The sequence below is a fragment of the Narcine bancroftii genome, chromosome 1 (genome assembly GCF_036971445.1).
Source record: "Narcine bancroftii isolate sNarBan1 chromosome 1, sNarBan1.hap1, whole genome shotgun sequence".
Taxonomy (NCBI): domain Eukaryota; kingdom Metazoa; phylum Chordata; class Chondrichthyes; order Torpediniformes; family Narcinidae; genus Narcine; species Narcine bancroftii.
Window position 1 is genome coordinate 262,928,883 of NC_091469.1, and position 13,493 is coordinate 262,942,375.

General features: G+C 41.7%; 1 long non-coding RNA gene across 1 annotated transcript; it reads right to left on the bottom strand.

Annotated features, from left to right (window-relative positions):
* Positions 1-1,309: 1,309 nt before the first annotated feature.
* LOC138751381 (uncharacterized) lies at positions 1,310-13,217 on the bottom strand. Its single transcript, XR_011349884.1, has 3 exons — positions 12,944-13,217; positions 3,653-3,843; positions 1,310-1,749 (listed from the first exon to the last, which is right to left on the bottom strand). It is a non-coding gene; the product is annotated as an uncharacterized lncRNA (long non-coding RNA).
* Between the last annotated feature and the right edge of the window lie 276 nt (positions 13,218-13,493).

A 13,493-nucleotide genomic window follows, 5' to 3' on the forward strand; every position in this document is an offset into this window, starting at 1 on the left:
CATGGGTTTGAATAAAGTTGTGTGGAACAGCAATGATGTTGCCCAGAATGAAGAGCTGGTTGATGCCACTTGCCATTGGGGCAACTCTCTTAAAGAGTCTCCTTATTCCTACTTAGTAAGAGTCACCTAGATCAGAGGCTTTATCTGTAAACTTGGGAGCGGGGGGGGGTTAGAGATTATCTATAGTTATTTTTCATCTTTCAGGCATCTCTGTGGAGGGGGATGAACCTGCAGAAGCAGAGACTCTTTAAATAAAGTAAAATGTTTTAAGATTTATATATTCTCACAAGTGAAGTTTGTTCAGTGTAAGCACAGTGTAGTAATTTTGTCTTTTCTTTTAAAGTGTTTATTCTTAATGCAGGCACATTAGTTAGGCATTGAAAGAGTAGGTTTCAAGCAACCGGAAAATACACTTATCCAGTATCTACCAATCCCCACAGTTGCAGATACCAGGGGCTTTACCGTACTGTTCTATCTTGCACCTTGCAATTAGCGATTAAAACTGCGTGGCAGGACATTTATAGTTCCTGATGTGTGAGCCAATTAATAAAACTGTTAGAAACTGATGATGGTTCTTCTCTACATCTGTTGTTGAATGTATTTATTTCTTCTGTGCTTTTGTGCTTGTTGAGTATTGGTTTGGCAGTCAGTCTTCATGTGCTGCATAGAAGGACATATGGTTGCAATCATTGGGTGCCAAGTTTAAGGTGTTAATTTTCCAGGTCAATACACAAAGGAAAGTAGCCCCAGAATCAAGATGGTGCAATTTCAGTGGAGAGGAAAATGTCTTTGTCTCTCCCTAGACACACAGTTCTTAGAATGGAAACAACTACTATTAAAAACCACGGAAGATGATTGACGAAGACTTCACATAAAAATGTCACTGCTTATCACAATTCTTGTGTTTTCATTAGAATCAAGGCTTCCACTACCAGTGTGAGTTTCTTGTTGATTGGAACTTTGGAACTGTGTTGATTTCACATTCTACAACTCCAGCCTCTTTGATAAACTTTCATTTTAACTCTTTCCTCAATGAATAAGATTTCAGATTTATTGTCAGACGACATACATGACATGACATACAACCCTGAGATTCCTTTTTCCTGTGGGCTCGGCAAAATTACGACTAATTGATAGTGCAAAAAAAATGTAAACAAATAAAAGAAATGTAAACAGATAACGAATGTAAACAGACTGTGCAATACAGAGAGAATAAGAAGAAAATCAATAAAGTGCACAAGTAAGAGTCCTTAAATGGGTCTCTGATTGAGTTTATTGTTGAGGAGTCTGATGGTGGAGGGGTGGTAGTTGTTCCTGAACCTGGTGGTGTGTGTCTTCTGGCACCTGTACCTCTTTCCTGATGGCAGCAGGGAGAACAGAGCATGTGCTGGGTGATGTGGATCCCTGATGATTGTTGCTGCTCTCCTACAGCAGCGTTCCTTGTAGATGTTCTCAACAGTGGGGAGAGTTTTGCCTTTGATGTCCTTGGATGTGTCTACTACCTTTTTGGAGAGTTTTACGCTCAATGGAATTGGGGACCTCATGCCAGTCCGTGATGCAGCCGGTCAGCACAATTTTCACCACACATCTACAGAAATTTGCTCGGGTTTCTAGTGTTATACCAAACCTCTACAAACTCTTGAGGAAATAGAGGTGTTGACGTGGTTTCTTCATGAGGCCATTAATGAGTTGGATCCAGGGAAGATCCTCCGAGATAGAGACTCCCAAGAACTTAAATTTGCTCACCCTCTGCAGAAGAAAATAATTTGGACCAGAAATCAGATTGTACAGCATCATGAATCAGTTTCAATGAACCAATTTCAACCGGAACACCTGCAGTGGGGTTGTACTGTGACCAATTCGCACCCAGGCATTTGACTTCTGTTCGCAAATGCAGAAGGATGATTTCACAAGATCTTTTGAGACCTTCTGCAGTGTTAAAAAGAACTTGTCTGAAAAGTTCTCAACCATTAGCTGCGAGACCAAGTCAGAGATTAGTTGAGAGCAAGTCAAATTGTACAAATTGTGCAGTTTATAAATCACCCTCTGACCTCTTTAAATACATAATCTTTCCTTCAGTGTCACAGGATCTAAACCCTGGAACTCCCTACCCAAATTCATTGAAAGAACAACTTCATTAGAATCGATGCAGTATTTGATGAAGGCTGTTCGCTATCACTTTCTCAAGAATAATAAGGAATTATCAATAAATCGTGGCCTTGCTTGTGTTTCCCACATTCATTGGAATTTATTTACAGAAATCATACAGGTTGAAATAACAAATAATACCAAATAGTTCAAATTTTGAACAGGTAGGTGAAAAGCTTGTTTTTAGATGCACACCTGCCAAGTTTATGCAAGGTAGGTAGATAGAGCATGGACCTTCTGTGCCACATTATCCAGTTTACTGTGTGGGAAGGAAGTAAGGGACAAACTGGAGGAAAGCTTGCAAGCCATGGGATTTCACAAGATGGAAATCCCATCTTGGATGAAGTCAGAAAGCAAACTGGCAAAGAATGTGAGTGAAATAGAAGGAATAGGTTTAAGATGAGAGGCAAAATATTTATGTGACCTGAGGAGCACTTTTTCCTCAAAGAATGGATAGGCAGGTACGTGGGAGCAAGCGGCCAGAGGACACGGTGGAGGCTGGCACAATTATAAGGCTTTTGGCCAGGTTCATGGACAGGAAAGGTTTAGAAAGATATGGGCCTAAGGCAGCTTGGGAGAGACTACCTAGATGGAATGAATAAGTTAGGTCAATGTGGCTGTTTCTATTTATGACCAAGTGCATTTATATATATTCAAGCACTGAGCTGCTTCTCTTTTTCCATTAAATGTCAAATCTCTTTTTGTTCTTTGCAAGAAATTTCTGTTGTTATTCTGAAATTTTTAACTAAAAAAAATTAGACATACAGCACAGGAGCATGCACTTCCGGCCCACGACTCCATGTTGCCCAAATACCCCAATTTATCTACAAACCCTATACGTTTGAAGGGTGTGAGGAAACTAGAACACGTAGGGAAAACCCTCGCAGACACAGGGACAACATACTCCTTATAGACAGCATCGAGTTTGAACCTGGGTTGCTGGCACTGTAACAGCATGGCGCTAAACATTACGCGAACCATGCAGCAGTTCCACAGACTCAGACAGAGCAATGGTTTTGTGCCGAGTTAGCTTCAACATGTCAATTTTGGTCGACTGCTCTAACGTCCATAGAGAGAAGAAGGCCTTTCACAAGAAAGCCTATTTTTGCACAACATGAGCTCATTCCTGCAAATGCAATTTTCAGCTTATTACCCAAAGCCATAAATATTGAATTAGGCAGTTTACTGTTCAAATAATGGTATTCATAAGCACTGAGGACTGTCTCAGAAAATAATGTCATTCTTATCAAGATGATCGCATGAACTCAGCCTCTGCCGATCCATTAGACTACTCCCCTTTTTGATGTGCAGTAAAATCAACAAATGTCGGAAAAACATGGAGGGGCTAATTTCAGTCAGTAGTACAATAGTGTCATCTGCGACCATGACACTTACAGTATATACTTTCCTTAATGTAATGATACATCTTAAAGAGCTTCACAACAATGTTATGCATAGATGGTTAGAGTAGCTGTTAGTACAACACTCTTGCAAAGCCACTAACCTGGATTCAAATCCATCACCGTCAGTAAGGCGTTTGTTCTTTATCCCCACATCTGTGTGGGCTATCTCCGGGAGCTCCACTTTCCTCCCACGTTCCGAAGATGTACGGGGTTCATAAGTTGACCGGTCACATGGATGAATTTGAACGGCATGGGCACATGGGCTGGAAGGGTCTCTTACCATGTTGCATCTCTGAATTAAAATGAACTTAATTAATAAGCCACTTAAGTAAATATTAGATGAACAAATGCTTGGTCAAAGTAATGGGTTGTAAGAAAGGTCTCAAACGAAAGTGAAGCAGAGTTTTGGAAGGAGGTTACAGAAGGCAAAGCTGTTAATGTTGGAGCTGTCAAATCTTGGACTGCTTAAAAGGTCAGAAATCGAGGAACCCACACTTCACTGAGAGATGTAGGCGTTGGAGAGCAGATTCCATGGAGGGAATTAATCCAATGGTCAGGTATGACTTTGGAAAGGAATAAAAGAATTTAGTAAGTTACCCCGATACAGAGATGACCAGAGGACTTTTGGAATAATTGAGCCTGGAAATAAAGAAAAAGTTCTGGGCAGTAATCAGAATTTGGCCTGTTTTACACTATTAACAATTTAAAGTTGGTTTAGCCAGCATGTCAAGGAGATAGTCAGGTTATTGTTGGGACAGAATGCTTAATCAGAACATTTCACAAATCGTTAATCAATACACCATGGCTGAGTTGGTTGCAGCACTTTAAACACGCATCCGGCATCAGGAATATTATTATTCCAAAACTTTTTCTCTTTTTCCAATGCTGATAACTCTGGTTTCTGCCAAGATTTAAATTTAGACTTGGCTTTTTTTTTAATTGCAAGTGGGCACTTTACAAAATGAACTAAATTCAGCTCTTCACTGGACCTTATGACACATGTCTGATTAGATAATTTGATGCCAATTCATTTTAAGTTTCAGTCAGCCTGTTGGAACTTAAGTGCAGCTGTCGCCAATACTGTGGGCTCTGATTGTTTGCAAATCCCAGTCAGCGCCTGTAATTGCTGCTCAGTTCAGAATAACAAGCTGTCAACACAAGTGATATTTTCCTGATGATGAATGTTCAAGTCAAAGATGAAATTATTGATTTCTTTTTCAGCTTTATCACTGGCTTGAGTTTGCTCCCTTCTCACTGGCATATGCTCACAATGCAGACACTGTAAAATCAGAGCTGGTTTACATTCTACAACCTCCTGGCAAGATGGCCATAAAAAAATTATAGGCAAACCCTATCTTATCTCTAATTTCTGGTATAGTTAAAGGGTACTAAAGTGGACTCTAACACCTGAAGCTACAGTTTTCTTTTAACTTGATTTACCTGGCAAACATAAAGAGTTTCTCAGTTCTTTTATTAAAAATTGCCATATAATGCCAAATGTTGACAGTCACTATTCAGCCTTTGATGCACTCAGTCTCCTATCATAAAATTTTCAGGTCATAGATTTAATATTAGGTTCTGCCAGAGGACATTAGAATTGCACAGGAATGCTGGAGGAACTCAGCCGGTCTTTTCAGCATCCATAGGAGACAAAGATATATTGCCGATGTTTCAGGCCTGAGCCCTTCTTCAAGGAATAAGCAGAATGAGCCAAGAGCAGGAAATCTCAGAATTCAGACCGTGCTGGCTGGGGGGAGGAATCCAGACCCATAAAAAAGTTTTAATTGGATATGATCAGGGGAAAGGTGAGAATTTAGTACATCTGTGTGAAAGGAGACTGGCAAAAGGGAGAGACAGAGCTGGGGGAAGGTGATGGGGAGGGCGGGGGGGGGGTGTGGGGGTGTTGTTTAACGAAAGCCAGAGAAGTCGATATTAATGCCATCCATTTGGAGGGTGTCCAGTTGGAAGACGAGGTGTTGTTCCTCCCATTTGCCGGTGGTCTCAGTCTGGCAGTGAGTGAGACCATGGACAGACAGGTCAGCAAGGGAATGGGATGGGGAATTGAAATGGGCGACCACTGGGAGATCCACGCTATTGCGGCAGACAGAGCCAAGGTGTTCGGCAAAGCGATCTCCCAATCGGTGCCCAGTCTCTCCGATGTAGAGGAGACCACAACGGGTGCACCAGCTGCAGTAGATGACCCCTGCAGATTCTCAAGCGAAATGTTGCTTCATTCGGAAGGTCAGTTTGGGGCCCCGAATGGTCATGAAGGAGGAGGCGTGGGCACAAGTGGAGTAAAAATTAATTTTCTCTTTCCTGGTTCTGATGAAGGATTTTGGACCCATTACTATCTCTGATAGGAGAAGGAGAAAGGAGAAGACCAAGTTGTGGCTGACTCAGTGGAATGTTCTCAGTCACTATACTCAAAACAAAATAGTTAATTTAATCCAGCTACTCATACTGGATTACTACGGGCTGAACAGGCCTAATTTCTGTCCTCACCTGTCATTTACTCACTGGTCTGAATAACTATACCTTTTCCTCTGACTGGGATGTCTAGATCCAGGGATCTAAATAAGGGATCAGCCTTTCAGGTCAGAGAGGAGAAGAATTCTTTTCACCCAGAGGGTAATGAGTATTTGGAATTCCCTGCCCAGGAGAGTTGTTGAGGCCCAGCCATTGAATATCTACAAGACAGAGATTGATAGATATTTCGATGTTCAAGAAATCGAGGGAGAGGGGGTTAATGCAGCAACAAGGTGATGGGGTAAAACCTTCCTCATAAATGGTTGAGCAGACAGGAGGGGAATGGTATTCTTCTACTTCTATTCAATGAAGAATAGCAATCATGACAGACACACAGAGCATCTTCTGACTGACTTAGAGCACTTCACAGCCAATTAAGTACTTGAAGTATTGTCACTCTCACAATGTAGCAAAGGCCATCGCCTTTTAACCCTCAGACATCATAGAGCTTTACCAGCACTTTGTCGATCAGTTGCTGCTTCCTGGGCAAGCAGCTGACAGCTGATCAATAGCATTCAGATGGGGCCTTCCACTTAGATCAGTCTGGCACTCAAAGCTGACTGCTTCTCCTGCCAGGAGTTAAAGTCCCTCAGACTAACTGTGGCTGCTTTAATGCATCAGCAAGTGAGGCCAGCAAGCTCGCCCAGAGCAGCAGTCTCAACATTTTGAGAGGGGTGATCATCATGTGCAGGTTGCGGAGTGGAAGGGGAGCTGGGTGTAATGTATCACATGTGCACTAAGTGGCAGTAGTGTGGCAGGTGGCAAGTCATCCCTCAACAATATGTTAATTGACACTTCTTTCCGATGATAACGTCCCTTCGTCCTTCCCTGTTTGTTGCCAAGACTGCACCACCCAGTCAGTCTAGGTGATGGCTTGACACCCAACAGATGGTGTCCTGTGGGGGTAAACAACAACAGAACAATGAGACCAGATTGATAGTATCTTTGCTTTCTTCAGGCATGTCACAGATTTCCTCATATCCATATTACAGCTACACAGTCAGTGTCTTTTTTCTGAGGTGAAAAAAAATGCAACAAGTCTGGCTGTAAAATCCTTTTGAATGGATCAAAAGGGAGGAGTTGCATATTTTTAAAGAGAGATGTCCCTTTATTCACATCGCAGCAGGGAAACTGTGGTGACAAATACTTCATTTGGTTGAGGGAGGGGGAGAATCTACAATTAATTTCATCCAAAATAACCTTGTTTAGCTCCTTTCTCATTTATATAAACATCCATGGCATTTTATATTAAGCTTCCTGACCCTGTCTTGAGACAGTCGTTCTCTGTGTTACCCTCTAAATTTCTTTTTTCCTTACATACTTTATATCTTCTCGCAGTAATGTGTCACTTTCCCTATCTCGATCTCAACTGTGCATTGCTTTCTATTAACTCTTTCATGTGCTTGTCTATTTCTCCTCTCCAACTCGGTCTCTCTGTGTCCATTATTTTCGCTCACTCTATATCTCTGCTCTTGCACTGATCCTCGCTCCACTGTTCCCTTTCTCTTTTCCACTATGCCCAGACCCCATTTCCTTACTCTGCTGTGCACCACAAACCCAATTGGAAGGCTTCACCTCACATGTGTCCCGCTAGTTGCACACACCACTTTGTTGTACTTCCTATTTCCACTCATCACCTTTCTCTCTCTCCATTTCTACCAGCCAATGTGCTCAATTTCTTTTTTCTCCCATGTTCTATTCTGACTGCTTTCACTACACTTGGTGGCGCTCTTCCAAACTATCATTATTGTTGTACTCCTGTGTTTCTATTTCTGCTCTCCACCAAACATTGTTACCTCTACTCTGACAGTGCACCTCCCTCTTGCCTGCTTCTACCGTGGACCACTTCTCCTTCCATCTGGCTGGTGTCACTGGAAAGAAGTGCTCGAGCTGTCACCTCTCGATAAGCTTGGAGCTTAGTCCCCAGAATGAAGTGATTTGATGTAAAAAAAAATCATAGTTGGGTCATAAAGTCATGTTACCACAGAGCACAGAAGAAAGCTCTTTTTCCCATCATTTCCACACCAACCATTGAGTACCAGTCCCATTTTCCAGCACTTAATCCATCCTTTCCATACCAGTTCTACAGGTGCCACAGATATTGATAAAAATAAGTATGAGAGTTTATTGTCATATGCATTGCTACAATGTACAGATGCACCAAAATTCGTGATTGCTGCAACCACACAGGTATTTTCAGATACACCAACTACAATAGTATTAATTAACTGACCACAACATGCCAAGGGAGAAAAAGGAGATTATAAATTTGAAAAAAGAGATAAATAAATGATCATAGTTGCAGTCAAAATAAAAAGAAGCGATGTTTCAATAGTGCAGACATCTTTTGCCTCAGCTCGTGGTTAGGGTGAAGGGAAAGATCACGAGCCTGTTAGCAAGTATTTCCGAATATGTGGGTGTTAATGTAATCTCTTGGTTTAAAGCTGACTTTAAATTGTCCTTAATTTGCTTCTATCTTTTGTCTTCAGGATAAATGATCCTTCACTAATAATTCAATAAGACAATATAAATAGGCTTTAGAACAGAGAACTTAATTTCCTTTGATCCCTGTAAACACCCAAACACCTTCCATTGGCAAATATCAAGAAGTAGCTGTAATTATGCAGAGAATGGCACCGCATGCAAATAAAGCTTAAAAGCCACAAAGCACACAATGAACGGAGTAATTTGACCCTTGCTACGATTAGCTAAGTGGCATTGAAATGCCAACACAACCTTCCTTGGTACAGTGAAGTGTGCACACATGAAAAACCCAATCAAGAGAAAAATCCCTGAGATGTGCAAACTAGGCTGTGATTTTGATTCAGGGCCTTGGCAAGAGTAGAGTTTCCTTGCACGACTGATATGTTTTAACATTGGGAAAGTGTAGCCTGTTAGTCTGACCTATATTTCCTATTAGAATTAGTTATTTCTTACTGGCACAATTGAACAAAGAATATAATGGGAACAACAGCCAAAGCATAGTAGGGTTAAAACAAAGTGCTAGCAAGTAGTGGACCTCACTGCAATCTGCCTGATTATGTCCCTCTCTCGTTATTGCCTGATCTGTTCCAAGCCTGGAATGAAACTGTCGATTGCATCCATTTCCTGAGCTTGGAAAGGATTAATTGTTAAAACAAATCAAGTTAGCTACAGAGAGAGAAAAGTGTTTGAGGGAGGAAGGGAGTTGGGGTGGGTCGAGCGAGGGGTGGGTGGAGGTGGGGGGGGGGTGTACTCAGGGAAGGTCAGCTCCTGGCAGATGCTACCGTATTTGTTTAACAGCCTCTGAAGCTTAGGCAATTGCTGGGACAGGGCAGGGGAGGTCAGGCCAATTGTCTTTTGTCGCCACACATAGTTACTGACTTCTCAGCGAAACAGCCTGTTCCAACCCCGCGCTCAGTCCCCTCTCCCCAGGACTGTCGTGAAGGAAACGTGCAGCTGCGACAGTACCACGGCAACCATCAGTCATCCTGACACAAGTCACACAAAACTTTCAGCCAGCGACAAGTGCTCATGCAAGAGCTTTTGTCAGCCACTCGCTCACCACAGCTTGGAAAATGTACCATGCTTTATTCCCCAATCAAAAGGAGTGGGAGCCTGGGCTTTGTTGCAGAACATACATCACTCCCGAGTCCTTTCACTACCCAACAGGCCCCAAAGACTGTCCTGAAATTTACAAAATTAAATTAAGTTTCATGGCAAATATTTGCTGTTAATTTCCTTTTTAAGTAAGTCTTTCTGCTTAGAAAAGACAAATGCCTACATTTCCTCCACTACGCTATCCATCATCATCAGTGTGTGGCCTGTGGAGATGGGTGAACTGATTGCCCTAAGCACTGACATATTTCACCATGCAGGTTATCGTTATAGCCGGTTCAAAGTCAACCTCAAGCACTGGATCTGGAAATATTTCAAAACCACAGATGCAATTTAAAAGTACGATGAGAATGCTTGGGATGGGATAGTTGAGTTGGGCAAGAACCCACAGAAGATCTGCCCTCTGTGCTAAGTTGCAAAAAGCTCTTCTGCACTTATTGCACAAAGCATGCTATTTAACCCAGCAAAAGTTGGTGTTTATGGTTAATCAGCCATTTCTCACCCTGTGCACACACTGTCAGCAATCTGTCTCCATTCTTTAGCCCCTTGTTTGCCTCAGTAATTCTATGGTTAAATATAATTCTGCTCCTTGTGCTTTCTGAGTGAGATTGCCCAGAAAATGTGCCCAGGCCAAAGTCTGATGAAAACATTGAGACCAAATGTTCTGGCAGCATTTTCCATGTATTAAAAAAAAAGCAGAAAGCTAGAATCCTTAAATCACAAGGAGAAGAGGGTATGAATTTGTCAAAACTAATGGCAGGGGATTTGACATTTCTGTGCCCCAGCTTCAGTCTTCCATGATTAGCTATAAATATGAGTTATAATTTTTTTTTGAACTGAGACATACAACATGGTAACAGGCCCTTTTGGCCCAAGAGTCCTTGACACCCAATTACACCCAAACGACCTACACCCCTGGTTCATATTTGAATATGGGAGGAAACAGGAGCACCCATGCTGTCACGGGGTGAACGAACAAAGCTCCTTACAGACAGCGCACTATTCGAACTGTGGTCCTGGTTGCTTGCGCTGCAACAGTGTTGCGCTAACCACTGGACTAATTGTGACACCCCACCATTCCCTTCATAAAGAAAGCTGCTCAAAGTAAAAAAAAACAGCCCTATTGTAAACTGTGCAAATGCCCAGTTAAAGCAGCAAATTTACTTTTAGATGAAATGAATCCCCTCTCCTGTGGCCTGGACGTGTTAACCTATGATCAACTTGACATCACTAATCATGTTATTACAAGAAGTTAGTATACAGGACCTTTGTAAGTTATTTTTCTTATCACAGTATCTCAGAAGGGGTGGCACTGTTAACGTAGTGGTTAGTGCTACACCGTGACAGTGCCAGCGGCCTGAGTTCAAATTCGGCACTGTCTGTAAGTTTGTACATTCTCCCTGTGTCTACTTTGATTTCCTTCGTGTGCTCCAGTTTCCTCCCGCCCTTCAAAACGTTGGAGACTAATTGGGTGCAATTGGGTGGCACAAACTCTTGGGCCAGAAGGGCCTGCTAATGGTGCTATATGTCTAAATTTAAAAAAATGAAACACAAGGATTTCAGCAGAAAGCATTAAATTGAAGTGACAGAATTGCTTTTTTAAAAAAAATCCTTTGCCTGAGAAAGCACGTCACTGGTAATTGAAATGTTCATGAGTTTATCCAAATGATACATTTCGTGTCCTTGCCTTCTTCAGCAGTCCATACTTTATCTTTGAACAAACTTAAGCTTGCTTTGTTAGATCACTTTCAAATAATTTCCCCAAAGCTTCAAAGAAGACATTGTGAGTTTTGCTCTTTCACCCACATGAAGGAGAAGACACTTTTTCCCCCCCATTGCTCATGCCTAAAATGCGCAGGAACAATTGGAAAGAAAGGTTGGGATCTGTCAAGCCAACTTCCTTGTAAAACAGTCCCATCCAATTGACTAGTCGGGATACGCGTTGTTTCCAGAGGTGCCTAGTAATTTATACTTCCTTGCATTAATGTTAGCAGTCCAGGCAATGTGCTGATGTTGGCGAGATTTTGTGCTCAGCCACTCAGCTGCCCAAGTTTCCTGCAATACCACAACGTCCTATGGGGCTTTACAGTGTGAAAAATAGCAGCTATACTTATCCACATAGACAGTCACTACACAGTGCAGTGTATAGGCTGTGAAATGCTTTCTGAGAAATTTAATGAGGTGCTACCTTTCTTTCTCTCCTTCCTCTATTATGGTAGATATGATGATCTCCCATTGGGTGCTCCTCACTTAGTTTCTCTGGACAGACGGCAGCCTCAGCCCCATCAAGATTTAGAAGTAACTTTGCAGTTCGATGTACAACTCACACATTTCCAAAAGCAAACTCCTTTCATACTTTTAGAAATTCTTTAATGTAAAACAATAAAGAAGATTTTAAAATAAATAAATAAATAAATAAATAGATAGATAGATTGATAATTTTATATATATCTATATATATATAGATATCTATTTCTATATCTATAGATATATATGAGAGACACTGAAGGCTTTAGTGGAAGTAAAATCACAATGGGTCTGTCTCGTACTCTGACCGTACAGGTCCCGGGTAGTGATGATTGAGCTTTATTGAGAATTTCACGCTTGTCGATTCCATCTGCATCTATTCAATTTCTTCCAATGAAGGTTCTTTTTGCTAACACACTGTAAAGGTTATCATATCATCAGTACTCTAGAGGTTGCACAAATAAGCATGAAAAATGAAAGTACGGTCTTCAAAAACACAAAACAACAAATTCTGATTAAGCAATGTGTGCATGGCAGTCAGTGCTTGGCTCCAGGACTCGATGAGGCTGCAGAACAGCTAATGATATGCTAAGCTGGAGTGCTGGTGAATATAGTAGAGCCAAGAAATTGCACAGCTTATTCTCACTCCAGAAAATGGCACTTAAGAGGAAATTAATTATATTCTCATTTTGTTTGTTGTTGACTCACTCATGCCAAGGAATAAAATGAGGTGGTTTATGTGAATCATTTCCATTAATTGGGAACCTATGCTCTGCTAGTTCATTGTGGGAAAGGGTCAGATGGGGCTGTGATGGAGACAAGAAATAATCAGGAGGGGACTCACACGAGCTTCTCCTTCAAATCTCCTCAAAGCTAGTTCAAAGCCAGGATCAGCCTATGACTGGGGTAGAGTTGCCAGAATGGCCACCCGCTCCTGTCAAATACAGCACCCCCATCATCCACCATCTTACCCTTCTCATCCACAGCATATTAACTAGTTGCCTGAGTTAGCAAGTGCTCACCTCCTGCTTTCCTGAATGCTCCCAGTCTGGGTTTTTCACATGATTCTTGCAAGGTGGAATTTCAGGGGGTCAGCATTCATTGGCATTTCACCTCCTTTGCAATGTTACAAGCATTTAAGCAGCAAGAAGAGGCTCCTGAGTAAAATTCACCTGGCAATAAATAAAAGTTAACCCAAATGAGCGTGATAAATACTTTGCTGCATCTTTAGACTGGGCCTGATTTTAGACCCAAACAAAGCAAGAGACCCAAGGTTCACTGAAAATTCTGGAGACTCATCAGGGAACTAGAGCTGATGCTGCTGGTCACATGTCAGCAAGCAATGTGTCCAAGTGCAGGAATCAATATTCATCCTCACTGATCGGAGATTTACTTCAGAAATAGCAGGTGCTAAAGTTAAGCCATAGGTTTTTACTATTATTACAATAGTTTCTTCCTTAGGATTTCATCAGGAAACAACCCCCTAAGACATTTGAGACAGCGAGATACAATTTAAATCATACAATTGAGACCAAATTGACAACTCTGTGTTGCCCACCAACTGTATTTATG